Source organism: Montipora foliosa, chromosome 3 (genome assembly GCF_036669935.1).
Source record: "Montipora foliosa isolate CH-2021 chromosome 3, ASM3666993v2, whole genome shotgun sequence".
Classification (NCBI taxonomy): Eukaryota; Metazoa; Cnidaria; class Anthozoa; order Scleractinia; family Acroporidae; genus Montipora; species Montipora foliosa.
In genome coordinates, this window is record NC_090871.1 from 65,817,322 (window position 1) to 65,824,821 (window position 7,500).

Below are 7,500 nucleotides of genomic sequence, written 5' to 3' on the forward strand. Positions count from 1 at the left end.
CGAGTAGACATTCCAGGTTAAGGGTTTGTTATGGCTAAAACTGATTGAATGCATTAATCGTCATTTGCTTTGTGACTCCCTCAATTTTGAACCTAAGCGGATTCAAAAACTAAAACCTTCTCCCTTTCTTACTTTCTCGATGTGTATAAAGGAAAGAATGGATGGCAGTATTTAGTTCGATAACACAAAAAACAAATAATTTATTACACCCTTCAAGCTAATGTTATCATGAGTGACGGTGGTCACTTCAGAAAATAAACTTATAAGAAATTCTGACAGTCACTAACTTGATCCAAACGAAGTAAAGAAAAAACAACAAAAAGTAACGCAAAAATCATCACAACTGGTTTATCACACATAAATTACTTGTTCGTGTTATTAAGAAACGAGTAACAATGAGCAGCTTACCAAAACGGATGCTAATCAATGCGAGGTCCTCAAAGACAAGATATGATCCTGCAAAATTTGATAAAATTAATTAATGTGGTTATCCATGCATTAATTACTATAGAATCTTGTAGGAAAACTTTGAACTTTCATAACAAAATTCCCTTATGCCTAGTATGGAATAAAAATGTAGAGCTGGGGCGGAAAACTGAAAAGTTCTCAAGAGAACTAACAAATGGAGAAGCAAGGAGAAGTGATTTCATACTCGAGCAAACTGTGCAACTGATCAGTGAAGCACAAGGAAAGGTTACGTTTATACGAACGTTGGCAGTATAGCACTTATATTTCAACAGACTTAACGGATTAGAGTGTAATGTGAAGTGCTCGATTTCTATCCCATATGAACCATGTGAGCGTTAGCCCTACTGATGGAAATGGGCCCACACAAGGACAGAGAAAAACTCTGACCAGGGTGGGAATTGAACCCACGACCTTAGGGTTAGATCTCCGCCGCTCTACCGACTGAGCTACAAGGTCAGACGGGAGCAGGCCGTGGGAACAGAAGATGACGTCATCTTCAGTTCCCACGGCCGTGGGTTCAATTCCCACCCTGGTCAGAGTTTTTCTCTGTCCTTGTGTGGGCCCATTTCCATCAGTAGGGCTAACGCTCACATGGTTCATATGGGATAGAAATCGAGCACTTCACATTAGACTCTATTCAGTTAACTCTGATCAGTGAAGCAGTTCAAGTTGAACACTGATCGAGGTGAGATGACTCTGTTCCATTGCTCTGAACAACTAAAGTAATGCATGGTTTCGTTCAGCGAGGTTCAAAGTTGTAATGAGAACGCATACATTATACGAGGCTCTGGTTTTGCTTAGCTTTAACTAACACTTTAAAGCGAGTAGACATTAAAGGTTTGTTATGGTTAAAACTGATTGAATGGATTCTTAATCGTCATTTGCTTTGTGACAGCCTCAATTGCGCATCTAAGCGGGTTCAAAAACTAAAACCTTCTCTGTTCAGGAAGTATTTAGGATATCTCATTTACTTACTTTGTCAATGTGTGAGGAAAGAATGGAGGGCAGTGTACATTTCGATCACACAAGAAAGAAATACACCCCTTAAGCTGATGTTCCTTATTACCTCAAAACGACAGATAAATAACTTATTACACCCAGCAAGCTAATAAGTATTACTAAATACCTTGCAATGTTCCTCTTTAAAACCTTTTGAGCAGGATTAATGAACCTGGCTGAAAAAGCAAATAAGGGATAAATAATACTGGTGCATCATTTGGGTGTGTCATTCGCAACTGATCATGAGTGACGGTGGTCACTTCAGAAAAAAAACTTATAAGGAATTCTAACATAGTCACTACCTAGATCCAAACGGAGTAAAGAAAAAACAACAAAAAGTAACGCAAAAATCATCACAACTGGTTTATCACACATAAATTACTTGTTCGTGTTATTAAGAAACGAGTAACAATGAGCAGCTTACCAAAACGGATTCTAATCAATGCGAGGTCCTCAAAGACAAGAAATGATCCTGCAAAATTTGATAAATTAATGTGGTTATCCATGCATTAATTATAGAATCTTGCAGCAAAACTTCGAACTTTCATAACAAAATTCCCTTATGCCTAGTATGGAATAAAAATGTAGAGCTGGAGCGGAAAACTGAAAAGTTCTCAAGAGAACTAACAAATGGAGAAGCAAGGAGAAGTGATTTCATACTCGAGCAAACGGCGCAACTGATCAGTGAAGCAGTTCAAGTTAAACACTTATCGAGGTGAGATGACTCTGTTCCATTGCTCCGAACAACTAAAGTAATGCATGGTTTCGTTCGGCGAGGTTCAAAGTTGTAATGAGAACGCATACATTATACGAGGCTCTGGTCTTGCTTAGCTTTAACTAACACTTTAAAGCGAGTAGACATTAAGGGTTTGTTATGGTTAAAACTGATTGAATGCTTTCATAATCGTCATTTGCTTTGTGACAGCCTCAATTTCGCATCTAAGCGGGTTCAAAAACTAAAACCCTCTCTGTTCAGGAACAATTTAAGATACATCATTTACTTACTTTGTGTACAGTGTACATTTCGATCACACAAGAAAGAAATACAGCCCTTAAGCTAATGTTCCTTATTACCTCAAAAGGACAGATAAATAACTTATTACACCCAGCAAGCTAATAAGTATTACTAAATACCTTGCAATGTTCCTCTTTAGAACCTTTTGAGCAGGATTAATGAACCTGGCTGAAAAAGCAAATAAGGGATAAATAATACTGGTGCATCATTTGGGTGTGTCATTCGCAACTGATCATGAGTGACGGTGGTCACTTCAGAAAATAAACTTATAAGAAATTCTGACATAGTCACTAACTTGATCCAAACGAACGTTTGAATGTGTCCTTTAGCAGCATGTCGTAATGATGTGGGATATAGATCAATTGAAGCCTTTGAGTGCTACTGTGGTTCTTTATTGACTCCGAGCTGTCGCCGATCTACGGCATCATCAGGGAGAACGATAAAATATTTGCGCTATGGTTTTAAACGTTGGAGGTGCCACTATAAATTAGCATAGTGTAAAACTAATCACAACACAACACAACACACCATCGCAACAACAGCCATAACATTGAAGTCGAAGTAATCACGCGTGAAAATGACCCCGTCAATCTGCGACTACACGAAGCGTATTACATCAGAAAATACAAGCCGGGAGTGAACTCCCGTGAGGAATGCACTGAACTTAACGATCTTCTATTTTAATCAGCTATTTTAATCAACTGTTTTTCACACATATTTTAGAAAATTTTATCGTCATTAGTTTTCATGCGTCCTACGGGCTAGTTTTACACTATTCTAATTTATAGTGGCACCTCCAACGTTTAAAACCATAGCGCAAATATTTTATCGTTCTCCCTGATGATGCCGTAGATCGGCGAAAGCTCGGAGTCAATAAAGAACCACAGTAGCACTTAAAGGCTTCAATTGATCTATATCCCACTTGATCCAAACGGAGTAAAGAAAAAACAAAAAAAGTAACGCAAAAATCATCACAACTGGTTTATCACACATAAATTACTTGTTCGTGTTATTAAGAAACGAGTAACAATGAGCAGCTTACCAAAACGGATTCTAATCAATGCGAGGTCCTCAAAGACAAGAAATGATCCTGCAAAATTTGATAAATTAATGTGGTTATCCATGCATTAATTATAGAATCTTGCAGCAAAACTTCGAACTTTCATAACAAAATTCCCTTATGCCTAGTATGGAATAAAAATGTAGAGCTGGAGCGGAAAACTGAAAAGTTCTCAAGAGAACTAACAAATGGAGAAGCAAGGAGAAGTGATTTCATACTCGAGCAAACTGCGCAACTGATCAGTGAAGCAGTTCAAGTTAAACACTTATCGAGGTGAGATGACTCTGTTCCATTGCTCCGAACAACTAAAGTAATGCATGGTTTCGTTCGGCGAGGTTCAAAGTTGTAATGAGAACGCATACATTATACGAGGCTCTGGTCTTGCTTAGCTTTAACTAACACTTTAAAGCGAGTAGACATTAAGGGTTTGTTATGGTTAAAACTGATTGAATGCTTTCATAATCGTCATTTGCTTTGTGACAGCCTCAATTTCGCATCTAAGCGGGTTCAAAAACTAAAACCCTCTCTGTTCAGGAACAATTTAAGATACATCATTTACTTACTTTGTCGATGTATAAGGAAAGAATGGAGGGCAGTGTACATTTCGATCACACAAGAAAGAAATAGGTTATTACACCCCTTAAGCTAATGTTCCTTATTACCTCAAAACGACAGACAAATAACTTATTACACCCAGCAAGCTAATAGTTATTACTAAATACCTTGCAATGTTCCTATTTAAAACCTTTTGAGCAGGAATAATGAACCTGGCTGAAAAAGGAAATAGGAGATAAATAATACTGGTGCATCATTTGGGTGTGTCATTCGCAACTGATCATGACTGACGGTGGTCACTTCAGAAAATAAACTTATAAGGAATTCTGACGTAGTCGCTAACTTTGAACCAAACTGGGTATAGACAAAACAACAAAGAGTGACGCAAAATTCATAAGCACTGGTTTATCACAAATAAATTACTTGTTCGTGTTTTTATAAAAACGAGTAACAGTGAGCAACTTACCAAAACTGATGCTAATAAATGCGAGATCCTCGACGACAAGAATTTGATAAATTATTGTGGTTATCCATGCATTAATTATAGAATCTTGTAGGAAAACTTTGAACTTTCATAACAAAATTCCCTTATGCCTAGCATGGAATAAAAATGTAGAGCTGAAGCGGAAAACTGAAAAGTTCTCAAGAGAACTAACAAATGGAGCAGCAAGGAAAAGTGATTTCAAACTCGAGCAAACTGCTGCGCAACTGATCAGTACGTGAAGCAGTTCAAGTTGAACACTGATCGAGGTGAGATGACTGTTCCATACCTCCGAACAACTAAAGTGATGTGTGGTTTCGTTCGGCGAGGTTCAAAGTTGTAATGAGAACGCACACATTATACGAGGCTCTGGTCTTGCTCAGCTTTAACTAATACTTTAAAGCGGGTAGACATTAAGAGTTTGTTATGGTTACGACTGATTGAATGCATTCTTAATCGTCATTTGCTTTGTGACAGCCTCAATTTCGCATCTAAGCGGGTTCAAAAACTAAAACCCTCTCTATTCAGGAACAATTTAAGATACATCATTTACTTACTTTGTCGATGTGTAAGGAAAGAATGGAGGGCTTTGTACATTTCCATCACACAAGAAAGAAATAAGTTATAACACCCCTTAAGCTAATGTTCCTTACGACCTCAAAACGACAGACAAATAACTTATTACACCCAGCGAGCTAATAGTTATTACTAAATACCTTGCAATGTTTTTTTTTTAAAACCGTACGTTTGAGCAGGAATAATGAACCTGGCTGAAAAAAAGAAATAAGGGATAAATAATACTGGTGCATCATTTGCGTGTGTCATTCGCAACTGATCATGAATGACGGTGATCACTTCAGAAAATATACTTATAAGGAATTCTGACATAGTCACTAACTTTGAACAGAACTGGGTTTAGAGAAAACAACAAAGAGAAATGCAAAATTCATAAGCACTGGTTTATCACAAATAAATTAGTTGTTCGTGTTTTTATAAAAACGAGTAACAGTGAGCAACTTACCAAAACTGATGCTAATCAATGCGAGATCCTCGACGACAAGAATTTGATAAATTAATGTGGTTATCCATGCATTAATTATAGAATCTTGTAGGAAAACTTTGAACTTTCATAACAAAATCCCCTTATGCCTCGCATGGAATAAAAATGTAGAGACGGAGCGGAAAACTGAAAAGTTCTCAAGAGAACTAACAAATGGAGCAGCAAGGAAAAGTGATTTCATACTCGAGCAAACTGCTGCGCAACTGATCATTACGTGAAGCAGTTCAACTTGAACACTGATCGAGGTGAGATGACTGTTCCATTGCTCCGAACAACTAAAGTGATGCGTGGTTTTCTTCGGCGAGGTTCAAAGTTGTAATAAGAACGCATACATTATACGAGGCTCTGGTCTTGCTCAGCTTTAACTAATACTTTAAAGCGAGTAGACATTAAGGCTTTGTTATGGTTAAGACTGATTGAATGCATTCTTAATCGTCATTTGCTTTGTGACAGCCTGAATTTCGCATCTAAGCGGGCTCAAAAACTAAAACCCTCTCTGTTCCGTAACAATTTAAGATACATCATTTACTTACTTTGTCGATGTGTAAGCAAAGAATGGAGGGCAGTGTTCATTTCCATCACACAAGAAAGAAATAAGTTATTACACCCCTTAAGCTAATGTTCCTTATGACCTCAAAACGACAGACAAATAACTTATTACACCCAGCAAGCTAATAGTTATTACTAAATACCTTGCAATGTTCCTCTTTAAAACCGTTTGAGCAGGAGTAATGAACCTGGCTGAAAAAAAGAAATAAGGGATAAATAATACTGGTGCATCATTTGGGTGTGTCATTCGCAACTGATCATGAGTGACGGTGATCACTTCAGAAAATAAACTTATAAGGAATTCTGACATAGTCACTAACTTTGAACCAAACTGAGTATAGAGAAAACAACAAAGAGTGACGCAAAATTCATAAGCACTGGTTTATCACAAATAAATTACTTGTTCGTGTTTTTATAAAAACGAGTAACAGTGAGCAACTTACCAAAAGTGATGCTAATCAATGCAAGATCCTCGACGACAAGAATTTGATAAATTATTGGGGTTATCCATGCATTAATTATAGAATCTTGTAGGAAAACTTTGAACTTTCATAACAAAATTCCCTTATGCCTAGCATGGAATAAAAATGTAGAGCTGAAGCCGAAAACTGAAAAGTTCTCAAGAGAACTAACAAATGGAGCAGCAAGGAAAAGTGATTTCATACTCGAGCAAACTGCTGCGCAACTGATCAGTACGTGAAGCAGTTCAACTTGAACACTGATCGAGATGAGATGACTGTTCCGTTGCTCCGAACAACTTCAGTGATGCGTGGTTTCGTTAGGCAAGGTTCAAAGTTGTAATGAGAACGCATACATTATACGAGGCTCTGGTCTTGCTCAGCTTTAACTAATACTTTAAAGCGAGTAGACATTAAGAGTTTGTTATGGTTAAGACTGATTGAATGCATTCTTAATCGTCATTTGCTTTGTGACAGCCTGAATTTCGCATCTAAGCGGGCTCAAAAACTAAAACCCTCTCTGTTCCGTAACAATTTAAGATACATCATTTACTTACTTTGTCGATGTGTAAGGAAAGAATGGAGGGCAGTGTACATTTCCATCACACAAGAAAGAAATAAGTTATTACACCCCTTAAGCTAATGTTCCTTATGACCTCAAAACGACAGACAAATAACTTATTACACCCAGCAAGCTAATAGTTATTACTAAATACCTTGCAATGTTCCTCTTTAAAACCTTTTGAGCAGGAATAATGAACCTGGCTGAAAAAAAGAAATAAGGGATAAATAATACTGGTGCATCATTTGGGTGTGCATGTCATTCTCAACTGATCATGAGTGACGGTTATCACT

The 7,500-nt window shown here is 37.4% G+C and overlaps 1 protein-coding gene across 5 annotated transcripts in view; it reads right to left on the bottom strand.

The window, feature by feature from the left end:
- Positions 1–7,500, bottom strand: part of LOC137998001 (tetratricopeptide repeat protein 28-like) — a 44,772-nt gene that overhangs the window by 34,993 nt on the left and 2,279 nt on the right. Inside the window, exons 3-11 of one of the 5 annotated variants that reach the window (XM_068844378.1) lie at positions 7,362–7,410; positions 6,331–6,379; positions 5,295–5,348; positions 4,265–4,313; positions 3,525–3,572; positions 2,602–2,650; positions 1,892–1,939; positions 1,595–1,643; positions 409–456 (exon numbers count right to left, since the gene is read on the bottom strand). The gene's annotated coding sequence lies outside the window, so the exon portion shown is untranslated. Of the gene's footprint in view, positions 1–408; positions 457–1,594; positions 1,644–1,891; positions 1,940–2,601; positions 2,651–2,777; positions 2,915–3,524; positions 3,573–4,264; positions 4,314–5,294; positions 5,349–6,330; positions 6,380–7,361; positions 7,411–7,500 lie in introns of those variants that run through there. The other 4 variants (XM_068844377.1, XM_068844380.1, XM_068844379.1 and 1 more) reach the window with 4 other exon arrangements.